The following is a 24,547-nucleotide window of genomic DNA, read 5'->3' as shown; positions in this document are numbered from 1 at the left end:
GTCCTCATCTGAAGAAGGAGTCCAGTAGGGAAATGACATCAAGTCAGTAACTAACCTGAAAGAGGACCCGGGAACTTCAAAAAGAAATCCTCAGAGCAGAGGCTGGAAGCCAGGAGCAGAACCCAAAAGTGAGTCAGAGGAAATGCCCTAAAAGGTCAGACCTCGGGGAAGGAAGCGCGAGATGCCAAACCAGCAGAAGGCTGAGAGGGCTGAGATCAGAGATGAGTCAATTCAGCTGTTCTTGAGGCCAAAACAAGGCTCTCCTTTGAGGGTTAATCCTTCTTTACTAAAATCAAATGAACTAAATTTAACTCTTTGTCAAAAACTAAATCATCCAGTATGTTATTTTCGCCCTTCGTAATGGCCCTGTGTTGTTGTTTATCCGTGTTCACATTTTCCCCCTACTCTCCTCATTTCTCTTCCGTATGTTTTTAATAGATTTTAATTTAGTGTGAATGCAACAGCAGCTTTCAAGTGGTTCCAGGTAGAGAAAAGAAAACAATTTAACTTGATTTAAATGTAAGTATATGTAATGATCTGTTATAAAGTGAAAATCTAGACTATTTCATTATCCTAAGTATTAATTATTATTTGTATTACTAGCAGGGACCAGTTACTGAATTTTTTTTTAACCTGTGTCATGTACTGTGCTAGGTAGCATTTATTCCTCACAATATCTACAGGAGGAATTATTAATCCCAAACAGATGAGAAAACCCATGCTAAAAGAGATCAAAAAAATTTCCCAGGATCCTAAAACTAATAAATGGCAGCAATGAGATTTAAACCTGGGATACGTCTAATTCCAAATCCTGCGTTCTTAATTATTGAACTAAGCTCAATTTTATTCAAAAGATTCTTATTTAAATCTGACCCACATAAAATGGGTCATTTGTTTCATGAACATCTGTCAGAGCACTGTAATATCAAATACCTTTGCTGGTGTCCTTGGGGGCAAAAGAAAAAGAAGAGTCTGACAGAGCCCAAGCCTTTCAGAATCCTCAAGTTAAGTTTGAAGGCACAGTCCATGAAATATAGTGAAAATTGGTCCAAAGTTATATGCAATCCTTGAGTTTGAGTCCTGGAGATGCCATAGCCTAGACATATGACCCTGAGCAAGTTCTTCGTCCTGCGTGAAATGGAGATCAAAAGGTTTGAAGCCTCACAGGGTGCTCTGAGGATAGAATGAGATACTACAGACCAGTGGTTCTCAACCTCAGGTGATTTCCTCCCCACCAGTATGTATTTGGCAATGTCTGGAGGCCTTTTTGGGAGAGGGGGATGCTGCTAAACATCCTATAATGTGCAGGTCAGAAACCCTCCCCAACAACAAGGAATCATCTGGCCCCAAATGTAAACAGATGATTGAGAAATGCTATTGTAAACAAAGCATTTAGCAGAGTGTTGAAGGCACACAGTAGGCCCTCCCTATGGGCTCTTATTGCATTTACATGAAAAAGTAGGTAGTTAAGCAGCAAAAAAAATAAAATATAATTGTAAAAAAAAGTAATTTTTAAACATAGCTCTTAAAGACAAAGACTTACAAGGCAATGTAATAGTGAGAGCTTAAGCTTAGGAGTCAGATGGACAAAGGTTTAAATCATAGCTCTGTGTGATACTGAATAAATTACCCAGACTCTGAACTTCTCAGTTGTCTTGTCTTTAAATGAAAATAAATATACCTACTTTCTTTTTTGCTGAATGTTAAATGAGATAATTTATGCATCTGGAACATAAAACTCTCAATATGTATTTTTTTTTAAATGTTAAGATATTGAGTCTTTAAAAGGACTTAAGTATAGAACTTGGATTGGTGAAAGGAAATAAAATCACCTCCTGTTGTATAGACTTAACCAAATTATTTAATCTGGCTGGTATTTATTATTTTCATCTTCCATCTATATAAATAAAAGGCTAATATGCAAAGTATCCCCTCAGGAGTTCAACTGGGAGACCTGGAGTTCGATCACTCACTAGGACATACGCTGACCACCAGAGGGTGGTGTGGAACAAAGGAAGGCCCCAGCTGTCAGCCGACCGCTGGGGAAGGAAGGCCCTGGCCAGCAGCCAGAAGGCCCCAATCGGTCAGGCCTAGGAACACTACCCGTGCACGTATTTCATGCACCGGGCCTCTAGTATGAGTATAATAATGCCTCTATCACAAGGCTATAGTAAGAATTCAATGAGATAGCATTTAAGAACTTTGAGTAAGGTGCTTGGCACATGGTGAGAGCTCAAAAAAATACTAGTCACTGTTCCCTCAAAGAGAAAAAAGAAATGTTTTTTTAAAGGTACACAGGTTGAAATAAATAGTAAGAAATGACTGCTACAGCAGAAAGTCTGGACCAAGGAGAACTGGATGTTCTGTAATTTTTAAACACTCCACCTTGGAGAAGCCCTCTAACTGCATTTGAAAAGAAAGCCAGACACTGCATCTCTCTCTCACCACCCACCAGCTTTCATCAAATCTCCTTCTCGTTGGCCTACTGATATCACTATGACTTATCTAGGTTAAAAGAGAGTACAGCCCTTGGCTACAGTTACTGGAAAAATAAAAATTGAATTCTTCATCTACAAATTTAACTGCATTTTATGAGCATCCAAAAGATCCACAGCAATAACTATTAAAAAATGAGCTAAGCACAAGGCATGATTTATTAGAAGATAGTTGCCATCCTACATCTAAAAAATGATCATTAATAAGGTTTTATAACCATCTCTGAAAAATCACTGTTTGTCCGCAGTAATACCAAAGTTGAAATTATTCAGTTACTGGCTGCCACACCAAGGCAGATTATATCTAAAAGTATAATAAAGCCTATTTCAGAAAATACAGCTTAAATTTCAATGACAATAAGAAAATAGTCATAAACCACTCAATTCCAAGATATTAATGTGAAGGCCTTTTTAAATATCCTGTAGCATGTGTTTAAGATTATTTCTCAATCAAATGAAGGTAGTGTTTAGATCTCATTTACTTTAGTATTTCAGGTATGAAAGATATGTTCAAATAGAAATCAAATTTTAAAAAAAAACACACGTAACATATAACTTTACTGGTCTAAATGCCTTCATTAGTTCATTTTCCACTTGAACTTACTCATTTGCTGCCATTTGGCCATTGCTGAATGTTAAATGAGATAATTTATGCATCTGGAACATAAAACTCTCAATACGTATTTTTTTTAAATGCGGCAAGTCTATTGGGTGTCTCTGATGTAGTTTCTGAATTTATTCTGCATTTTACTATGCCCAATATCTCCCCACATACCACATGACATGCTCAAAAACAACTTCACTCTCTTTTACAACCTACACATATTCTAAAGGCCTGACCTGTCTATGAAAAAATGAGTTACTTTTCACTTCTCTTCCAGAGAATGACAGCAGCCCTGTACTGGAAGCATTCACCTGATTCTGGGTCCCTCTAAACATAAATCACAACCGAAAAGCTTCTAACCTTTATAAATGACAGGATACACGCAGAAACCAGGAATACAACCTTTTATACTTCTTGCATCCATTTCCAATGTCACCCAATGCTATTAGCTTTCCTAAAACACAACTTTGGCAGGTCTCACCTCCAACAATCTCAGAGGTCTTCCACTGGCCTTCAGCTCACATTCAAGGCACAAAGTTCACATGTGACCTCAGCCCACCTCTAAAGCACAGCCCCTCTTCTATGTGGTCAATTACTTAGAATTAGATTGTTTGCTCACTGCCTTACACTGTCTGCCTTCAAATGCTGTGCTCTTCCACCTGCTCCATGGACCACCCCCCTCCCCCCTTTACCTTCCACTGACTCAAAACCTCACCACTCCCTCCCCTACTTGTTGCCTGAGGCCACCCATGACTATGGAGGACCATACAGTCTGGAGGTTGCAGCTCCGAATTCCCACAGACACCATGGTCAAAGTAATAAAAGTTGTGCTAAATGGAAGGAACCCAGACACTTAGAAAAAGTGATAAAAAAAAAAAGAATCTCTGTGAAGGTTATAGAGTTTGAACTACAGAGTTCCCTAGACGTTCCAGAAATCCAAAGCGGTAGCTACTCATTCACTGCCAGATATCTTCTCCTGACATCAACCAAAGAGCCGCTCCAGCGGTTCTGTTCCATCCACTCAGGAGGCCACGAGGGAGTTTTTCAGGCTCCCTTTTAATCAAGAAAACAAATTGAAAACAGCAAAGATCATTTTCCTCTCCTCACATTAACAAAAGACTGCGGAAATCCAGGATTAGAGACGTGGGGAAATGATCATTCTGACTTTTAGCTGGTGAAAAGTGCAAATCAATATAACCTTTCTGAAAGGCAACCGGATGGCAAAACGTCTTCAAAATGAATATAGCCCTTAGATCAGCAGATGAAAGTTATATTAGGATGCTTACTAAAGCATTGTTTAATTGTGAAAATTAAACTGAAAGCAATTTAATGTTCAACATTGGAGAAAGAATTAAGTAAAGTGCAGCATGTTTGTTCAATAGAATACTATGCAGCCATTTATAAAATGCTAGACATCTATATTTTTCATTCAATATGGGGGTAAATAGATATTTATAGAGTAGCATGTATACTATGATTATAAATCTATACAGAGGAACAGCTGGAAGAAATGTTTCTCCTGATGCACCAGCAAAAAGAGTACCTGAATCATAAATGTGGTACTGCCCAGCTGGCGTGGCTCAGTGGTTGAGCACCAACCTATGAACCAGGAGGTTACAGTTCAACTCCCAGTCAGGGCACATGCCCAGGTTTCGGGCTCTATCCCTAGTGGGGGCATGCAGGAGGAAGCCGAGGCAGCTGATCAATGATTCTCATTATTGATGCTTCTATCTCTCTTTTCCTCTCCCTTCCTCTCTGAAATCAATAAAAAAAAATTAAAAAAAATAAATGTTGTACTTATTATGTTTTGATTACCTCCAAGTTCAGGTGAGTCTTCTGGCACAAGGATTCTTACCATTTCATCTTGAGAAAAGTCAAGCTATTTTGTACTTTACAGTTAAGGCATGAAGTAGAAGAGTAAGACTGTTCTCTATCCTTCTCTCTATCTATATACTAAAATAAAATGTATAAAAATATGTAAGATGTGAAAACTGGATTTGAAAAGATAAGAAATTTTAGAGGGTTTGTCCAGATGGTTCAACATCTAAATATCATGCACATTTTCCATATCATTATAGCTCTGAAGTCAGATACATCTCCCCGATAGTGTCTTACAGTTGTTCTCTGAAGCAGCAGTAATGAGCTAGCTGTCATGACCTGCACATTCATGAAAACTTGCAGAGTATTAGTTTATTTGAAAGAAAACTCAAGAGACAATAATGGGAGAGTCTTTTAATATCTAGAAATAATATGCTTGTAAGGAAGGGATAGGAGCAGTGAAGAATCAAGCATTTTTAACAACATTCCCATCGCATGAATCACAAAGCAAGTTCACTCCCCATGATTGCTGAGCATCTTTTCAACTAGCACTATTCCTGGCACACAGAGTGACAGTGCACAGACGGACACAGACATTAATGACTTGGAGTTCAAAAGGGATTTAGAAGAAATAAATTCTGAATATGAATAAGTTTTCAGAATAACTCATCCAATTTATTTCAGTATGTGTTCCTTTTTATGCATTCACTGGAGAGATATCTAATACATTTTATCTTCAATTAAATCTAAACATGTCCTTTCCATCAGAATATAATTAATATTCTAAGTGATACTAAAACATTGTTCATAGTTTAATTGAAAATATATTTATCTCAGTGGTACATAAAATAGTGATGTATCGTACCATGAAAAGCATATCAAATTAGATGAAATGTAGTAATAGAAGTTCTAGAAAAAGATAAAAGCAAATAAATGAACTTACAATATTTCATGGAATCTAAAAATGGGGGAATGACTTGTGGGAAAATGACATCCAATAAGAATTCTATACTCAGAAAAAATTATCCATCAGTTATAGAAATGAATAAAAAAATATTCTCAGATATAAAACATCTCAAAATGTTTACCTTCCACACACTGTTTCTTAATATTTTTCTTGATTGATTTTGGATAGAGAGAGAGAGAAAGAGAACAAGAGAGAGAAAAAAACATCAATTTGTTGTTCCACTTATGCATTCATTGGTTGCTTCTCCTGTGTGCCCCAAAGAGGGATCGCACCTACAGCCCTGGCACACTAGGATGACACTCCAACCTACCAGGCCAGGGCAACACGCCGTTTTTAAAGACAATATTGGAGGATGTGTTCTATCCATCAAAACAAGAGACTAAATCAAGAAAGAGTAAAATATGAAACTCACCAAAAATCAGATGACAGGTGGACACACTACTATTTCCCACTGAAGGCTGTGGAAAGTGAGTTGTGGGCTCCAGTTATTGTGCAGTAGCTCCATCACCACATCGTCCAGCTTCCCAAAGATAAGCTCAAAGCTAAACTCATAGCCCCTCTACATACTGATCCACCACAGGGCTCTTCCCAGTAACCATGGATCTACCAGACACAAGAAACCCTGGAACACATTCCACTTGGAACCCAACCAGCAACTGAGTAATCTAGACTCAGTTACGGTGGTGATGGTGGTCGTGGTAGTGGTTGTGAGATGGGGGTGGGGTGATTTGTAAATAAAATATGCTTCTCTCGAAAGAAAGAAAGAAAGAAAGAAAGAAAGAAAGAAAGAAAGAAAGAAAGAAAGAAAGAAGGGAAGAAAGAAGAAAGGAAGGAAGGAAGGAAGGAAGGAAGGAAGGAAGGAAGGAAGGAAGGAAGGAAGGAAGAAAGAGGAAGGAAGAGCAATAGCTATGGAAATCAAGAAACAAGGGCTCTAAGTAAAGAAATCGCAGAATGACTGCATTGCCGATACTATTAGCTGTCTGCCAAAACACATTTCCTCTTCTCAGGATACACAACTAGAAAGCATTATCTCAGCCTCTCTTATAATTGGGTTTGGCCACAAGACTGAGTTCTAACAAAGATATATAATAGGAGGGATGTAAGCTACTCCCAGGACTACCTCCAAGCGCTGATTGGCATTGCCCATGAAACTTTGGAACCCATGTACTGAAAATAGTAATGCCTCTAATCAGAGTCCCTGAGTCACTGCAGGAAGCAGAACAGCACCCCATCCCACTCACCTGAAACAGCAGATCAGAGCTCCCACCCGGCCCCCTCCCAAACTTACCTAGAACAGCTCAGTAGTGTTAAATGAGCAAGAAATATATTTCTGTTGTGTCTGAACTATTATAAGTTTTGAGGCTATATGTTACCTCAGCCTAAGATTACCTTAACCAATTTTAGATGGAAAAGGAAAATTACAACAGTGAGCAAATATATGGACAGCTTGAAGATGCACAAACCCAATAAAAAGATAAAAGTATTCATTGTCAGATTGAATATGTTAAGAAGAAATATACAACTTAGATGAATAGTTTAGTAAAATAGGGAAAGATACTTTAAAAACTGAGCTAAATAAAATGACTAAAACAGTTATGTAATATGAGAAAAATAAAAACATTTATAAGAAAAGAAATGTAGGCCTGTCCAGGTAGCTGAGTTGGTTAGAGCACCGTCCGGATATACCAAGGTTGCAAGTTCAATTGCTGGTCACATACAAGAATCAGCCAGTGAATGCATAAATAAGTGGAACAACCAATCAATGTTTCTCTCCCCTCGTCCCTCTCTCTTTCTAAAATCATTCAATAAATTTAAAAAAAAAGAAAAGAAATGTAATCATAGTACACCAAAGAGTTCAGCTGTGAGACAATTACAGTCATATCAATTTAACAATTAAATTAAGGAAGCAAAGTAGTTGAATGTGTGTGTGTCATAGCATGAAATAACTATATGAAATCATCAAATATCAGCATAAGCATCGTTTCCACAAAATGGAGACAAACATGGAAGAAATAGTGAAGTATTTGAATATAATGACTTTTTAGGAAGATGGGTACAACAGGAACCATTGCTTTTGGATGACATATCAAACTGTAATTCAATCTGATAAATTTGTAGACATTTATTGCATCCCTGAATGAACAAAAATATCGACTTCGTTTGCTTTAAGCTGAATTATAACTTCTCAGAATGGTCACACTAGTTATTGCATGTAAACTGAAAGCTCCAATTGGCTGCTTTATATGCTTCTGGTTATTTTAAAAAGACCTGATTATAGAAATAGTTAGGTAGGCAAAATCTTTCAAATCAAGGAAGTTGGGGAGGGGGGGCAGGAAATGGCTGCGAAACTATGAGCTAGTCTAATCGCCTCATATTCCAGATGAGGAAATGGCAACTCTTCTGGGAATTTTCTGGGAATTTAGCATCTTCTTCCACAAAAGTAAACCCCAGGCTTCTCAGGTATGAAGTGGAAAAAGAGCCTTCATTTGGGAACTGACAGCTGGAAATCTAGGAGTATTTACAACCACAGCTCCTCAAGTCCCACTATAATCTCCTCCATATCTTCTCTTGGGAATTTCCTACATCTAATGGTTGGTTCTACTGCTATTACCACACTGGCTTGGACTACCCGGCACTCTTCCCACCTACAGCTCTTGCCGAAATTTGACCTTCCTCTTAATTTTCAAAAACCAGCTAAAGACAATTAAACTTTTAAACTTTCCAAAGACTTGGAGAAAAATTTTTAAGAGAGAAATAAAATCACCTGGATAATTCGATTTACAAAGTATGACATGCTTTCCTTAACTGGCCAATTTTGTTCTATTTTGGTTACTGTCTCTTTAGCATAAACCACCAATAAGCCCACACCTAAGCATTTATCTTCAACAAATCACCCAAGAGAATAAGGTATAGAGAAAAGTAAAGCTTCCCTCCTCGTACCTACTTCCAGACCAGCTATTAGATGCCACTCTCATAGCTAACTGCCCATCATCATAAGACTGAGAGAAAATAGAACCAGTATTCTTCCCACAGAAAGGTGACTTTCTCCTATGACATCAGCTGTCAACTTAAGCACCTTAAGTCTAGAACACTTGAAGAGGACAAAGCTTAAAGAATGTTTCCTTACACAAAGCAATTCAGTAATTTTCTCAGTTACACAGGTAATTAGTGGCAAACCTGAGACATGAACCTTGCTCTCTGGCTCCAAGTCAAGGGTTCTTATCACTATTTAATGGGACTTATTTAAGCTAACTTAGCACAAAGAACACATGCAGTTCAGGTAGAAGTAAGGAATAACTTCCTGTCTCAAATTATCTTGCAAGGAATAAAAATCTGTAGCCAAGGGGACGACAAAGCCTTTATTGAAGACATTGCAAAAACCTCTTTTGAAGATTTCTATGAGTCAAGCAGAACCTCATTATTTTCAAGATATAGTCATTGCAAGTTCCATTCTGTTTTAATCAGAGTTCACATTTTAATCAGAGTTTCCCCATTTCTGTAACCACTTAAAAGATACAAAGGACTTTTTATATCTGGGAATTATTCAATAAATTACCTCTCTCTTTTTGAACCTCTTTCTGTATGTTCTCTTCCCCCTCACAATGAGGTTTACCTTTGATATTTTGATATTAGAACATATGAATGTATTGCTATATTGCTCTCCTTTTAAAGAAAGGAAAATAAACTGACATTGAGGATCACACTCAAAATTCCTAGTTATGACACTCACTTTTGGAAATGCTCACCCATCATCTTGTTTGCACATTAATAACACTGTTAATAGAACTTATATAACACCTTTCAGAGCAAAAACAATGCACTTCACATCCATTATTTCATTTATCTTTTAACTGTCTCTCTGAAGTGTGGTGGGAACAGTAGCCTCATCCTATTTTAATGGGAAAAAAATTTAACCAGAAAAGATCCATTATCCTTCTTGATGTGGATAAACAGCTTCAGAGTAGCATGACTACATCAATTGAAGAATAAACCCTCAATTACAGGATATTTCTGTCAATATCCTGAATGAGAATGGAGAAGTAGAAATGCTGGAATTGAGCCAATTTTATGCATTTTAAAATAAATCTTGGGTATTATACACCTATGTCATTAAAATTTTTAAGACAACAAATAGCTCAAAATATATATGTAAATTTAAACAAAAAAATAAAGCACAGTATATACTATTGTCCCTGTCTGACTTCTCAGAATTTCACACTCACATATGTCATTATCATTATAGAAGGAAATTATAACTATTTTGCCCACAATTATCTGAATAACAATGACTATCAAGATATGCTTTGAGATTTATGTCAGTCAGCTATCTTGACACAAAGTGGCAACTGATACAAGATTCTAAATAATTGTACCTTCTAGGACCTTAAGGCAAATAATAATTAATAACTATTCTTAAGCTGTCATATTTTAAGATAGCTCCAGATTATGCATTTATGATATAACACTACAAATATGATATTAAAAGCTGAGAAATATTCTTCAGATGCAATGACAATGATCATTGCTCACCTAATATCCATTCTTCCTTTCTCCTGTAATATAACAAAATCCTGATATTTTGGGAGGTACTGATTTTCCCAGATTAAAATGACAAAAAGAAAAAAATCCTTTATTTCTCAGACCGCTCTGCAGTTAAGGATGGCCATTGATAGAGTTCAGATGAGTAAGATACTAGAAGTCTAGCCCTGGTCGGTGCCCAGTGGTTAGAGCATCAGCCCATGAACTGAAGGGTTTTAAACCATCAAGGGCCTGTACCTAGGTTGCAGGTTGCAGGTTCCCCAGCCCCAGTGGAGGCACATGCTGGAATTAAATCTATATGGCAACCAATCGATGTGTCTCTCTCATGCAGATGTTCCTCTCTCTCTCTCTCTCCCCTTCCTCCTTTCCTTCCATTTGCTCTAGAAATCAATGGGAAAATATACTCAGGTGAAGATTAAAAAAAAAAAAATCTCTCTCTCTCTCTCTCTCTCTCTTCCCTTCCTCCCTTCCTGCCACTCGCTCTAGAAATCAATGGGAAAATATACTCAGGTGAGGATTTTTAAAAAAAAAAGAGAGATGCAACAAGTCTGCCAGATTGCATCTTCCCAGGAGCTATCATTTTCTTTATATTTTCTGACTCAGCCAACGTGTGACGTGCTTTTTGTCCAAATCCTTTTTCCTGCCTGTGTCCAGACACCATGCCTAGAGGTTCACTAACTGTCTTTCATACACTAAAGACAGTAGAGCCAAAAGCAAGAAGGAGCCTAAACCCTTGATAACTGCCTTGTACCGTTGCTCCAGCCTTAGGCTATCTTCCTCCAGACATGTCATGGCCTGTACAACAATAAACTCCTTACTTGTAGTGTATTATATTTCAAATTATCAGCTACTCTCAAATGAATGCAATCTTAATTGATAAAAATAAAGATATCCCAATTAGATCCTTATTCTTTCTCTTATCATACGGCTAAATGCAAAAATTAATCTCTGCACTTAGATCAGGTAAATCCAATTGGAGAATGTGCAGACACTATGTCACACAAAAAATTATTTTATATACTTCACATCCACTTTCTGTGAATGGCCACCCTCCTTTAAACTTTAAAGTCCTCCCCTGAAAGTATTTCTCAGTCATATGAAAGTGTGAAGTCAGAAGAAATCTGCTTGAAACAAATTTAGACTAAACAGTATCAAGGGCAACCCACTCTGCTATACATTTTGCCTATAAGACAAATGAGGAAAACATTTTTCAAGACTCATTCGTATTCTCCAGCAGTATCCTCATCTTACTGAAGATTATAACTAGGGAGGAGGTGTAGCTCACAGAAATAGTTTTCCTCATGTAAATTTTACCCATTGAATAAAACTTGAAATATTCTCTAAGCAATATAAAAATGAGACTCTTACAGTCTTATGCTGTTCTTCGTGCTACTAACAATAAAATAAAAATTTTACAAATTATCCAAAATTTTCACAACTAAGCTTCCTCAAAATGAGAATTTTGTACAAACTAGACTAAATTTTGTAATTTAAATTAGTAATTACAAAGATCTGTAAACACTAATTTTATCCTTCAAAAGGTAAAATGGGAAGTCATAACAGTTACTTTACATATTCAGTTGTGAATATGTTAGGCTGAGAGTAACAGAAAACTTACTAACTAGTGGAAGAAACAGGGGTTTTATTTTTTTTCTCATGGAATAGCAAGACTGAAGGTAGGCAATGCAGAGCTGATAGATCCACTCTAAGATGTCATCAAGGATCCCAACTACTTATATTTTTCTGCTTCATCATCCTCAGTGTGTGGTTTTATCCCTCATGCTTGCAAGGTGGCTACTCACCACAAACAGGGCATCCATGCCTGTAGGGCGCGGCTATAGGGTTATGTCTCAGACTGACCTGTTGGCAAAGCCACAAACAAGTCCCAGCTTAGAGGGCACAGTACTCTTAGCATAATTAGGCTTGACTTTATGACCTCCCTAGATCTTACCTGGGTAGCTAATGGGCTGTGGGAGGTACAGCAAGTGCTGCCAAAAACAAGTAAAACTCACAAGAACACTGTAACTATGGTGACCACTACCTTGTTTACTTCTGACTATAAAATAAAGGCTCAGCTTGTCTCTGGATCTCTCTCTGTGGCCTCAGCCAGGCACAGGAAGATCCACCTAGAACCAGCTTATTCTCTTTGTCTGTCATTTCCTCATCCATTCGCCGCCCTCACTTAGGCTTGTGAACCCTTGGCTGAGCTGGCTCGGCACACATGCCCTACTGATAAAGAAGGGATTAGGGTCAAGGGCAAGAGCCTTCTCCTTGCGAAGCTTTCCTTTTTTGGTTCAAGAAGGGACACATTCTCTATAAATCACCTTCTAATCTTTATAACATGGGCCCCTCTCAGCTTCAAGGGCGGCTTCTGCAAAGTAGAATGGTTTGCCTTCCAACTTGTATAGCAGAGAAAGATAAAAGAGAAAGGGGTGACTAGATGCTTATGAGCAATCTGCAGTATCACTACACCTCCACACCAATTAACTCTAGTGCCACCACATTCGCATCATCACCATTGTCATTATCACTCTCAGCATTAAAGTATTTGTTCCCCGAATTGTGCTATGTTGTGTCCAGATACAACATGAGTAGTCCTAATTCAATCATGACCTCTCTAACTATTGCGAATTTCTGACCATATCAAGGTATGATAATAATTTCAAATTAAAAGATTAGTTCCCTGGAGAGCTTTCTTATGAATAATACTTAATTACATAGATATATCAAAAAATTCCCCTAATGTGTCAAATAATACCTACTCATCAAAAGTTTAACCAAATCAGAATGTTGCAAAGACTCAGAGATTACCATAATTCAAAGTCTTATTTTATACCCTAAGGCTTATAGAGGGAATATCATTTCCCCATTTAATGACATAGCAGAACTGGAACTCAAAACTTCTGATTCCCAGTACTCAATTATTCAATTACAAAAGAGTAACCCTGAAAAAAGTCCCTTCAATCTTTTAAAATATGTAAAAGCACACACACACCAAACTATTATTTCTTTTTCCCCATTCTTCTGCATTGAGTTTTTTACTCTAGTATACATTATGACTCTTCAAGTCATTTCAGGGTCTTACTTCTCATCCAGGGAATTATGCTGGTCATAGAAAAGTATATAGGCACTTTGTTTAAGTATGTATCAGCAGCTTCCTTAAAAGTAATTTCAGCTACTTTAACAAATACTGGTCTCACTTCCTGATCTCTGGATTTAGAGACATTTATCATTCTGTGCTCTTAAATTATTTTGATCCATAATGTAAGAAAAACATGGATATGGTTTTTCCTCTTACCCTCATAAATTTCCCACTAAATACATCAACTGCCACTATAAGCTTTCTTCTCTCAGCCCTTACCATTTTGTGGGTGAAATTAGGTTTAAATGAACACCAAGAGAGACGCCTTATTAGAGAAAGGGAGGATTATCTCCAAGGAGCAGTATTTCTCCAAGAGGATGACAGCAGACAGGAACAGATGAAAAGCATCTTGAGGTGTGTGTCTATGTGTGTACGGGGGAGGAGTGAGCAAGTATTGTGGGCTGAGTGGCCTGTTTCTATTTCCCACAATCTGTTTTAACACCTGCTGAGGCACTGTTATTTACCCACTTCGTGGCATAGCTGGCCCTGCTAGATCCTTCTCACCTACTGGCTCTCTAGAACCTGCAGGAAAACAAATTCCTCAGCACAGCTATGCACTGTGCCAGGACAGCTGCTGCAATAAACAAGCCTCTAAGGGAGAGTCCGCCTCTTGAAGAGGCATTATCCCTATGTCACTTTCCCTAGCAGAGACCATTTGCAGACATCATATGGTGCAAATAACACAGAAACAGTATTTAGTGGCCATCCCTAGGAGTTCATAAATCCCCAATATTGTAGGCACATTTTTGAATTGATGGTTATTTTTCCGGCCCATATGTTCATCATATTTTCAAACATGCCTATTTTTTTAAAGAGTACCATCATGCTGTCCCAACTTGTTAAAGTGTTTGTTTATATTTTTCAATAGAAATGGGAACTGAGAAATCATGCCTCAATATAAAATTTTAATGTCTTCTAAAAACAAAGCTATTTTTTATTTTTTAAGAAAGTTAAACATAACAGTATGCAATACTAAGAATTCAGAATAAGAAAGCCCTGATACTATTTTTTTAATATATTTTTATTGATTTCAGAGAGGAAGGGAGAGGGAGAGAGATAGAAACATCAATGGTGAAAGAAAATCATTGATCTGCTGCCTCCTGCACACACCCTAACCCAGATCAAGCTTGCAATCAGGGCATGTGCCCTGACCAGGAATCAAACTGTGACCTCCTGGTTCATGAGTTGACGCGCAACCACTGAGCCACGCCAGCCAGGCAGCCCTGATATTTTTGAACTGAAGGAACTTAGGCTGCTTTATGGCCTTTAAGGTATTAGTTTTCCTAAATATCAAACAATAGGGTTATAATAGGTGATCTCTGATTTCACTTTCAGTTCTAAAAATGACAGAATTCTATGAATCAGCACTATAGTATAATTCAGGAAAACCAAACACAGAATCCTGGTATCTCTTCCTTAATCCACTCAAAATATCAGCAAGCTGCTTGTGCAAATAATGTCATTTATTTTCTCTACAGTTTAAAATGTCCATCTAATAAAGGATTATTTTTAGCATTTCTCAGATATGGCAACAGATAAAAGCTACTAATATTTTCCAAATGCTTTAAGACAACTTGGAAAAAAATGTTTGATAGGGAAAACATCACATACATAGATTTTTGTCTTAGATTCCATTGATAAGATGTGACTCAACATTTACTTATTCAATTACAGTAAGATTGATTTAAATCAGATATGTATCACCCCATCGGGGTGGCTCAGTGGTTGAGTGTCGCCCTAAGAACCAGGAGATCATGGTTCAATTTCTAGTCAGAGCACATGCCTGGGGTGGGGCTTGATCCAGTGTAGGGCATGCAGGAGGCAGCCGATCAGTGATTCTCTCTCATGATTCATGTTTCTATCTTTCTCTCCCTCTCTTCCTCTCTGAAATCAATAAAAATATTTTTTTAAAAATAATAAATAAATAAGATATGTATTGTTTTTTTAAATTGAAGTTTAGACTATGTCTCTAGAACAAACCCATATTACTGGAAAGCACAAACTAGTATTTTCAACTATATTAATGGAGAATGTGACTAAGGAATGGAACTACATGTTTTTAAAAAGCATATATTGCCCTAACCAGTTTGGCTCAGTGGATAGAGCGTCAGCTTGCGGACTGAAGGGTCCCAGGTTCAATTCCAGTCAAGGGCATGTACCTTGGTTGCGGGCACATCCCCAATAGGGGGTTTGCAGGAGGCAGCTGATCGATGTTTCTCTCTCATAGATGTTTCTAACTCTCTATCCCTCTCCCTTCCTCTCTGTAAAAAATCAATAAAATATATTTTAAAAAATAAAAATAAAAAAATATAAATAAAAAGCATATATTTCCAGTCCAGCCAAGATGGCATATACTCACCTCTTTGGGCCTCTCTCTCCCCACTTAGGACAACTATAAACCCTAGAAATAATGCAAGAGGCAATCAAAGCAGGAGTCTGAATGGTGAAAAGAAAGAGGTGGACTGGTTGGTGACCTTGGACTAGAGGAATAAAGGAGCGGTAGGTTGCCTTATGACTCCCCACCCAACAGCAGGTGACCCAGGCCAGAGTCTCCAACCCCCAACCTAGCAAGAGATGATATAGGTTCCTCCCCTGTGTCTAACTGAGGTCCGGCCAATAACACCAGATGGCCTCACAGCATTGGCAGGGGGAATCCTGCCACTACAAGCTCCAGGCCCAGAAATCCCTTCCCTGCAGGCCAAGAAATCCCTTCCCTCACCTGGAAGCAGCCATGGGCCTGGCCTGAGGTTCCTTCCGCCCCCAACACTGGCATCAGCAGGGTTCAGTGGGAGCCCCGGAAGCACCAGACAAGCCAGGCAGACTCAAATAGCAACACAAAAACCTCTGGAAATTAAATTGTCATTGAAACCACAATACACAAAAAGTAATCCAGGATCTGTGTGCTAAACCTAAACAAGGTGACTGCGAAAGTATAAGGTTTAAATAGGACCCAGCCTCCTAACATTGTAGCCAAAATGTCCAGGATTCAATCATAACTTGAATGGGAAAAGATAATAAACTGACACCAACACTGAAGCGAGTCAGATATTAGAATTATCTGGTAAGATTTTTAAAGCGTCCATTATAAAACTGTTTCAACAAGCTAACTCAAAGTCTCCAGAAACAAATGAGGGGGAAAAAAACCATCAGAAAATATGTGTAAGTTCTAAAAAGGACCAAATGGCATTTACAGAACAAAAAAATACAAAAACCAAAATAAAATACTCACTGGATAGTCTCAATAGTGGAGATGACAGTGGCTAGAATCAGCGAACTTGAGAACAGACCAGTAGAATTTTTCCAATGTGAACAACTGAGACAAAATAGATTAAAAATCTTTTTAAAAGATGAACAGAAGCTTGGGGTCCTGTGGGACAATAACAAAAGATCCAACATTCCTATCATCAGAGGTTCAGAAGGAGATGAGAAGGACAGTGAGGCTAAAAGTATTTGAAGAAATGATGCCAGGAAACCTCCCAAATTTGGTGAAAACACAAACCAGTAGATTCAAGAAGCTGATCAAACCCCAAATAGAATAAACAAACAAACAAAAATCTGTACCAAGATATATCATCTTACACTTCTAGAAAACTAAAGGCAAAGAAAATGATCTTAATACCAGCCAAAGAGAAATGGCACATTGCCTTGACCGAGCATCAACTCAACCAACAATGATTTTCACTTCGGAAAGCATGGAAGCCTGAAGGAAGTGGCACATGTTTCCAGTGCTGAAAGGAAAGGATGGTCAACCACAAGTTCCTTCCCAACATGAGTTGTCTCAATCATAGTCAATGATGGACACAAAATATATAACCACTGTCTTATACTTGGAACAACAGCATTTAAAAAGAAGGGAGAGGAAATAGAGCAACCACTGAGAAAACTATACCGAGATATACTTAAAACACTACAAATAAATAAAAATGGAATCCTATGAAATGTTCAAGTAACTCACAGGAAGGCAAGAAAAGAGAGAAATAAGGAACAGAAGAAACCAAGAGAAAAAATGGTAAAATGACCGACTTTAACATAATGCAGAGAAACTGGATCGCTCATACATTACTGCTGGGAATGTATAATGGTATAATCACTCTGGGAAAATGTTTGGCAATTTCTTATAAAACTAAGTATGCAATTACCATAGGATCTGACAATCATACTCTTGGGCATTTAACCCCAAGAAATAAAAACTTACATCCGTATAAACGTCTATATATAAACACAAATGTGCATGGCAGCTTTAATCATAATAGCCAAAAACTGGAAACAACCCAGATGTCCTTCAGTGGATAAATGCCTAGACAATCTGTAATATATCCATACTCAGCAATAAAAAGGAGCAAAATTTTGACACTAATTCAACACCTTGGGTGAATCTCTGGGGAATGATGGTGAGTTGGTGGAGGGGATCTCAAAGGTTACATAATATACTAGAGGCCCGGTGCACGGGATTCATGCACTGGTGGGGGGTGTGGCCTGCAGGGATCTGCCAACTGTGGGAACGCCACTCATACCCAGTGAGCCAAGCGGCGCTCCCACTGTGGGAGCGCACTGACCACCAGGGGAAGCTCCTGCATTGAGCGTCTGCCCCCTGGTGGTCAGTGTGCGTCATAGCAACTGGTCGACCAGTCATTCTGGTCATTCTGTCATTTGGTCGCTGGGCTTTTATTATATAGGATTATTCCATTTATGTAACATTTTTGAAATGACAAAATTATAGAGATGGTTTTCAAGGGTTAGGAATGAGCCCAGGGAGGGGAAGGTAGATGGGTCTAGTTATAAAAGAGGAGGCACAAGGGATTCTGAGGTGATGAAATGATCCTGTATCTTGACTGTAGTGGCAAATACACAAACCTACACATGTGATAAACTTGCATAGAACTAAACACACACAAAAATGAATATAAAACTGACAAAATCTGAATGAGATCTGTAGATTGTATCAATATCAATTTCCTGGTTGTGATATTATATTATAGGTTTTCAAGATATGACTTTTGGGGAAAACTGAATGAAGGGTACACAGGATCTCTGTATTATTTCCTACAACTGCATATAAATCTACAATTATCTCAAAATAAAAAAGTTAATAAGAAAGCATTGGGTGAAATTGTGGAAAAGTGGGGTTTTCACACCGTCCCAAAATATCAATTTAAAGAGTATTTATTAACCAACAAAGTAAAAAATAAAATTTTATAAAAAAAGGAGAAATTTAGTAGGTATTACTTTTCTCTAGTGATCTAATTAAGTCACCAGGAATGAGACAAGAAGACTCTCCTGCTGTGATGCAATAGGAAACACACCTCACCTAAGTAATATTCTTGCTAAAAATATTTAACCTGAACTTAATTGAGTATGTAACTATTAGACAAATCCAGACTGTAAGATACTCTATATAACAACTGCCCTCAACTCAATACAAATGGTAATGTCACATACGGAGGGAAAAAGACAAGGGAACTAATATAATTATGTTTTAATAATGAGAGAATATTGGGGCAGGGGAAGAAAGTAACTGAAAAGAAGCAATTCTCAATGTATACAGTCTCAGATAGACATCTTATTCCTCTAGTGTGGCAGGCCAAGTTAATGTGGACCACACTCCCTTCTTCTTCAAACAGGAAAACCAGAAAAACTGAAATATGTTAAATAGTTAAGATTGAAAAAAAAAAGAATGGTGATCTGCAAGTATTAGAACAGAAAAGGAACAAATACCAGAAGAGTAGGCACATAAATTGGTAATACAGAAATCCAAAGTGATACGGAATTTAAACACAGACATTAATGCCTACAGACTGGAGATTTCATGTGTTCGGGGACAGGTAACTTGGTTTGGGATCCATGAAAGGAAGATAATCAAAGCTGAGACCTCTGTATAAGGAGAACCCCGGAAGAGTTGACCCCTTAGTTTACTAGTAAGAAGAACTAGAAGCCTGACTTAGAAGTAGCAAGAAAGACTCTTTTTCCTGGGGCTCTGGATAGAAGGATAAAAGTATTCCTTGAATTGAGTCCCTAAAAGGATACACATACAGCTTGAATTTAATCACTTAGATGGTCTAGGAATTTCAACAAGAAATTAATGTAAAAGCTGATCCTATGGCTGTTGACTGGACTTAATGTGGTGATCATTCCACAATATATAGAAATATTGAATCATTATGTTATATATCTGAAACTATATCTCAAGTATAACTCAATTTTAAAAAATTTTAAATCCTATTCTAGACCAGCAAATCCCTTGGGATGTTCTACAGAAGCAAACAAAATATCACTCTACAGGGAAACTTTCAAAAGTGGGGAAAATATGACTACCACAGAGAAAAACCAAAAGCAAAAAACTGACTGAAGAGGAGCTCATAATCCAAATAACAAAACATATAAAGAAATGACCCAGTTTAAAGTGGATATAGAATTCTGGAAGAACCAGCAGACCCCACCATTGGAATGAGTAACTCCCAGAAGAATTTAAATAAGAGAACAATCTAAACTATAAAATAAATTCAGGTATAATTATTAAAGAGATAAAATAAGGATAGAATCCATAATAAAAGGATTTTTAAAAAACTAGAGGAAAAGAACAGGCAGTAGGAAAAGGCATCAAATAGCACTTCTAGAAATAAAAAAATAAATCATAGCATAGTTCAATGTACAATTTAAACAATAGATAGGACATCAATGAAGAAAGAATTAGCTGGAAAATAGGCCTGCGTAATTACCCAAATGCTATTTTAAAGTATTTCCTAATTGAATATAATATAGAGGTAATAGACACTAGAGGCAAAACAAGAAGGTCCAACATATATATAATAAGAATTCCAGAGGAAAGAATAGAGAGAATGAAAGCAAGATAATATATGGTGAAATATGCTACAAATTTTTAATAATTTAAGAAATACAGGGGTTATCTGATTAAGGAAGTATAAAAAATCCCAATAAGAAAAAGTAAAAACAAACCCAGTAAAACTAGGTTTGCAGCAGTAAAACTACAGAACGCAAAACAAAGAGCAATCTTAAAAACCACCGAGAAACAAGCTCTCATCACCAATAATACTGAAAGACAGTATCTCCAAAGTAATGAGCAAAATAATTGTCAACTAAAAATTCTGCTCCAAAATAATCTGTTATTCAAAAGTATTAGGATGAAATACAGTTTTTAAAAAAAATATTAAGAGACTGTTACCATTTGTATATGCTTATCAAAGAAGTACTTCCATAAGAAGGAATTTAAATCCAGAAGGAAAAAGAGGGGTGCAATAAGTAACAGTGGTCACAGGAAATGTGGGTGAAGTTAAATAAGTATAGACTGTGCCCAGTCAGCATGGCTTAGTGGTTGAGTGTCGACCTATGAACCAGGAGGTCATGGTTTGATTTCCAGTCAGGGCATATGCCCAGGTTGCAGGCTTGATCCCCCATGTGGGCTGTGCAGGAGGCAGCCAATCAATGATTCTCTCTCATCATTGATGTTTCTACCTCTCTCTCCCTCTCCCTTTCCTCTCTGAAATAAATAAAAATATATTTTAAAAATAAATAAATAATTATAGACTGTAAAAACCATTTTAAAAAAAGAAAAAAACTAATTATATAAAAATTACATAGTAGATGTAAAAATGTGGTGGAATTATAACACTGGACAAAATTATGAAATACAGAGTATGATCAGAATTACAACATGATTATTCAAGAGAAGAATATATATTTGATTAATATTATCTAAGACAGAATATTAATGTTAAAAACATAAAAATAGCTATTAGAAGAATAGAAATGGGACATGTCACAATCAAATCAATGGATGTAAAAAAGACCAAAGAAACTGTAAGTACGATAAAAGGAAGAATGGTAAAACAAGGAGAGACAGAAGAGGGGCAGGGACATGGAAATGTCCTACAAGGAGAAGTGGCACTATAATTTCAAAGATAAAAGACCAAAATTAATAAAATGAATGTGCATAGAGAAAGTGTCCTTACAGGTTGGCTTCCCCTGGGAAGCTGACTTGGAGATGAGTTGAGCCTGAATTTTTATTAAGGGCTGCTTTGCTCTTAAATCTGGAAATGGGGGGAGGCACAGGAATGGGAAAAGGGAGACGTGGAACTGAAATGGAAGCCCCACAGGGAGTTCCAGAGCTAGAATGATCCTCCAGAGTTATTGGAGTTGGGCTGAGATGGCCCCACATGGATCAGCCATTGGACGTGAGCTGCCCTGTAAAGGAGCAAAGGGGCAACTCAGGCAATCCTCCAAGGGACTGATCCATCAAGATTGTCTGCTGACAGCCTCCAGGAAGCTGAAGCAAAAAACACGTCATAGGGTCTGCCGTATTACCGTATTACCGCAAGGTGCCTGCAGCTCCAGCTGCTCAAAGGAACCTATTTGTCCTGTGATCAACAACATCCCCACACCTTTTCCAAATTCTGCAGCTCAAGTTTCCATGGAAAGAGCAATGAAATTTTATTCCATGATAATAAAAGATAAATTCAAATTACTAACCTGCAAGTCTTTCAGACTCAAAGCTACATCATGTACTTCTTGCTCCCTCATCAAAGTAAGCCAAGCAAGATATTAAGAACAACCTGGGACTCTATTCCTTCACAATTTTAAATCTTCATTTTGGTTCACAATATCATGTTTGTGTGTAATATTTTTATCAAGCATGAGTCCTTACTTGTGCATACCATTACTATTAAATACCTGTCTCTAGACAGGCAAAGGATTCCAAGAACAGAAAATGATACATGATTTATTTCTTACTCAAGTCAAAACCAATTCTATTTAAAAGAAACAAGTATGCCTAAATGGCTACCCTCTAGAGAAATTTAAGATAATTCATCTTAGCAAAATATGTCCAGCTGAGAAACAAATCAGCTGAGAAAAAAAAAACAAGTAGGTACACTATAAAAAACATTTAGCTCATAATTGTAATAAGGAATACAGAGGTAGGCACAGAAGGTTTACAGTTGTAATAAAATAAATAATACAATAATAAATAAAATGCAATAATAAACTCTGTTTCACATACACACAACTATAAATTACTTTTGCCCACTCTTGCATAGTGAGATGATGAAAATATAAATAACCTCAATGTAGCAATCATTCCATCTCAATAATTCCAGTGTATTAAACAATTTTTTTGGTAATTGGCATTCTGTTGTTTAAGAAGAAAAATAACAGAAAGTCAGTTACTAGTCAAGTCCTACCAGTACTGATTGAAGAGTCGAACAGATCATTGCTTCGCTGAAGACACACGTTGACATTAAGAGGGTTCTCTCTTGGGATATCAGGGGAAATGAGGTATCCTCAGAGGGAGGTGCAGCTGAATTTCTTGTTACCTGAAGTTAAACCATTGGATTTGTCTACCTTCTTGTCACTTATGTAGAGATCAATTCCAGACCCCTCCCTACATCTCGGACCTAAGCAAATTCACTTTTAAGTCCCCAAATTGTGTGGTTTTTTTGTCATAACAATCAGCTTTTGGTAAAAAGAAAGTGGATGGTCCACTAAAGAAAACAACAGCATCTATATTTTCAAAAAATTTAATGTGTTTCTTATTCTTTCAGTGTAGCCCTGGGCTTTCAAGTAGCTAAAAACCTCTGAATTTAAAAGGTGGATGTGATTCATAGAACAGTTATACAGCATACACATCTAAGACACAGGATACATAGATTTACCATTTCTGTTTAGTGGCATCACATATGTGTGATGTAAACATAATATAAATGTAATGTAATATTAGGTGAGAGTCTCAAAGTATTCATTAAAAGTACCCCAGGCTTGTGCATATATTATATATAGTATAATATATACTATACTATATATTTTATATACATACTATATTATGTATTATATGTATGTTATACTATCTATAACACATGATGTTATTATGTAGATATATTTGACTTGAAAATGAACCACACTGGCCCTGCTCAGTGGTTGAGCATTGACCCATGAACCAGGAGCTCACAGTTCAATTCCCAGTCAGGGCACCTGCCCCAGGGTTGCAGGCTCCATCCCCAGTGTGGGGTGTGCAGGAGGCAGTTGATCAATGATTCTCTCTTATCATTCATGTTTCTATCTCTTTATCCCTCTCCCTTCCTCTCTGAAATCAATTTAAAAATATATTTTTAAAAATGAACCACACTGTAATTCAGTTATTTCTCAGTGTTCTCCTCTTTATACTTATTTTAAAGCTATTGACTACAGTGGTTTTGGATTTTGTTTGAAGTATGGCACATTGGGGGGGGGGTCTATAAAAAAGGGAAGAAGGAAGCAAAACAGGAAGATGGAAGAGTAGGGAAGAGGAGGAGGAAGGAAAAGGGAACCCCCCCCACACACACACACACATGCACTTGTAGTTTAGAAAGGGCCATGCCATGAACACCCTCCAGCCCCCCCCCCCCCAAACATGAGACTGAGCTTCCCCAAAAGTTCCTTGGCAGAGCCTTCCTTATGCGCAGGCTTGGGTGCACCCCACTGGAGCCCCAGCCACCGGGCATGCAGGACCATCCTGGGGCCGCAGCCCAGCAAACTCCTGGGCACCCCAGGCTCCCTCCTGCGCCCGCAGCCCGCAGTCAATCACTGGGCGCCCGCGCGCCAATCCATCACCCACTCCTGAGCGAATCCCTCTGCCTTTCCCCATTCCCCCTGGGCTCTCGCTCCTTCCCAGGGACTTACCAAGAGGCAAAGGGAGTAGGGGGGGGGGGGGGGGCAGGGAGGCAGGGAAAGAGACAGAGACAGAGACAGAAGAGGCAAAGAGAAAGGGCCGGTTGGCGGATTTACTACAAGAGGCGACCAAGACGTCTCGCGGTCAAGACCACAGTCCTAGCGAGGCCCCATCCTCCCCTAGACCCCCACCAGCCCCGCAGCACCTACACGCTCCATTTCGGCTCAGATGTGCTATGAAGTCGGAGAAGGGGGAGAATAAACCCGCTGCCTCCTGGGCAGCCCTTACCTCCGCTCCCCTCTCGGAAGCCTCCTCCTGCGGTTCC

At 38.0% G+C, this 24,547-nt stretch overlaps 1 protein-coding gene across 1 annotated transcript in view; it reads right to left on the bottom strand.

Moving 5' to 3' along the window:
• The window catches only part of PDE4B (phosphodiesterase 4B, cAMP-specific), a 536,151-nt gene that overhangs the window by 510,919 nt on the left and 685 nt on the right, over positions 1–24,547 (bottom strand). The gene's annotated exons all lie outside the window — the stretch shown is intronic.

This window comes from Myotis brandtii, unplaced genomic scaffold, assembly GCF_000412655.1.
Source record: "Myotis brandtii unplaced genomic scaffold, ASM41265v1 scaffold26, whole genome shotgun sequence".
Classification (NCBI taxonomy): Eukaryota; Metazoa; Chordata; class Mammalia; order Chiroptera; family Vespertilionidae; genus Myotis; species Myotis brandtii.
The sequence above is the reverse complement of the archived record's forward strand: the minus strand, read 5'-3'. Positions and strand labels throughout refer to the sequence as shown.